This window comes from Loxodonta africana, chromosome 1 (genome assembly GCF_030014295.1).
Source record: "Loxodonta africana isolate mLoxAfr1 chromosome 1, mLoxAfr1.hap2, whole genome shotgun sequence".
In the NCBI taxonomy this organism is placed as follows: Eukaryota; Metazoa; Chordata; class Mammalia; order Proboscidea; family Elephantidae; genus Loxodonta; species Loxodonta africana.
In genome coordinates this window covers 113,962,135-113,964,867 of record NC_087342.1, presented here as the reverse complement: position 1 = coordinate 113,964,867, position 2,733 = coordinate 113,962,135, and positions in this window count along the sequence as shown.

Sequence of the window (2,733 nt, the reverse complement as noted above, 5' to 3'; positions counted from 1 at the left end):
TCTGTTTGTGTGAAGGCTCTTATTTCTCTAGGGTATATTCCGAGGAGTGGGATTTCTGGGTTGTATGGTAGTTCTATTTCTAACTTTTTAAGAAAATGCCAGAGAGATTTCCAAAGTGGTTGTACCATTTTCCATTCCCACCAGCAGTGTGTAAGTGTTCCAGTCTCTCCGCAGCCTCTCCAACATTTATTATTTTGTGTTTTTGGATTAATGCCAGCCTTGTTGGAGTGAGATGGAATCTCATCGTAGTTTTAATTTGCATTTCTCTAATGGCTAACGATCGAGAGCATTTTCTCATGTATCTGTTAGCTGCCTGAATATCTTCTTTAGTGAAGTGTATGTTCATATCCTTTGTCCACTTTTTGATTGGGTTGTTTGTCTTTTTGTGGTTGAGTTTTAACAGAATCATATAGATTTTAGAGATCAGGCACTGGTCAGAGATGTCATAGCTGAAAATTCTTTCCCAATCTGTAGGTGGTCTTTTTACTCTTTTGGTGAAGTTTTTAGATGAGCATAGGTGTTTGATTTTTAGGAGCTCCCAGTTATCTGGTTTCTCTTCATCATTTTCGGTAATGTTTTGTATTCTGTTTATGCCTTGTATTAGGGCTCCTAACTTTGTCCCTATTTTCTCTTCCATGATCTTTATCGTTTTAGTCTTTATGTTTAGGTCTTTGATCCACTTGGAGTTAGTTTTTGTGCATGGTGTGAGGTATGGGTCCTGTTTCATTTTTTTGCAAATGGATATCCAGTTATGCCAGCACCGTTTGTTAAAAAGACTATCTTTTCCCCAATTAACTGACACTGGGTCTTTGTCAAATATCAGCTGCTCATATGTGGATGGATTTATATAGGGGTTCTCAATTCTGTTCCATTGGTCTATGTACCTGTTGTACCAGTACCAGGCTGTTTTGACTACTGTGGCTGTATAATATGTTCTAAAATCAGGTAGATTGAGGCCTCCCACTTTCTTCTTCTTTTTCAGTAATGCTTTACTTATCTGGGGCTTCTTTCACTTCCATATGAAGTTGGTGATTTGTTTCTCCATCACATTAAAAAATGTCATTGGAATTTGGATCGGAAGTGCATTGTATGTATAGACGGCTTTTGGTAGAATAGACATTTTTACTATGTTAAGTCTTTCTATCCATGAGCAAGGTATGTTTTTCCACTTATGTAGGTCCTTTTTAGTTTCTTGCGCCAGTACTTTGTAGTTTTCTTTGTATAGCTCTTTTACATCTTTGGTAAGATTTATTCCTGAGTATTTTATCTTCTTGGGGGCTACTGTGAATGGTATTGATTTGGTGATTTCTGCTTCAATGTTCTTTTTGTTGATGTAGAGGAATCCAAGTGATTTTTGTATGTTTATCTTATAACCTGAGACTCTGCCAAACTCTTCTATTGGTTTCAGTAGTTTTCTGGAGGATTCCTTAGGGTTTTCTGTGTATAAGATCATATCATGTCATCTGCAAATGGAGATAATTTTACTTCTTCCTTGCCAATCCGGATGCCCTTTATTTCTTTGTCTGGCCTAATTGCTCTGGCTAGGACCTCTAGCACAATGTTGAATAAGAGTGGTGATAAAGGGCATCCTTGTCTGGTTCCCGTTCTCAAGGGAAATGCTTTCAGGCTCTCTCCATTTAGGGTGATGTTGGCTGTTGCTTTGTATAGATGCCCTTTATTATGTTGAGGAATTTTCCTTCAATTCCTATTTTCCTGAGAATTTTTATCATAAATCGGTGTTGGACTTTGTCAAATGCCTTTTCTGCATCAATTGGTAAGATCATGTGGTTTTTGTCTTATTTATATGGTGGATTACATTAATCGTTTTTCTAATATTAAACCAGCCTTGCATACCTGGTATAAATCCCACTTGGTCGTGATGGATTATTTTTTTGATATGTTGTTGAATTCTATTGGCTAGAATTTTGTTGAGGATTTTTGCATCTGTGTTCATGAGGGATATAGGTCTGTAGATTTCCTTTTTTGTGGTGTCTTTACCTGGTTTTGGTATCAGGGATACGGTGGCTTCATAGAATGAGTTAGGTAGTATTCCGTCATTTTCTATGCTTTGAAATACCTTTAGCAGTAGTGGTGTTAACTCTTCTCTGAAAGTTTGGTAGAACTCTGCAGTGAAGCCGTCTGGGCCAGGGTTTTTTTTTTTTGTTGGGAGTTTTTTGATTACCTTTTCAATCTCTTTTTTTTTGTTACAGGTCTATTTAGTTGCTCTACTTCTGACTGTGTTAGTTTAGGTAGGTAGTGTTTTACTGGGAATTCATCCATTTCTTCTAGGTTTGCAAATTTGTTAGAGTACAATTTTTCGTAATAATCTGATATGATTCTTTTAATTTCAGTTGGGTCTGCTGTGATGTGGCCCATCTCGTTTCTTATTTGAGTTATTTGTTTCCTTTCCTGTACTTCTTTAGTCACTCTGGCCAATGGTTTATCAATTCTGTTAATTTTTTCAAAGAACCAGCTTTTGGCTTTGTTAATTCTTTCAATTGGTTTTCTGTTCTCTAATTCTTTTAGTTCAGCTCTAATTTTTTTGATTTGTTTTCTTCTGGTGCCTGATGGATTCTTTTGTTGCTCACTTTCTATTTGTTCAAGTTGTAGGGACAGTTCTCTGATTTCGGCTCTTTCGTCTTTATGTATGTGTTGCACAGAATTTTTAAGAAGATATTTTTACTTACAACTTCCTCAGTTCTAATTTCCCTTTCACCATGAATTCTACAAACA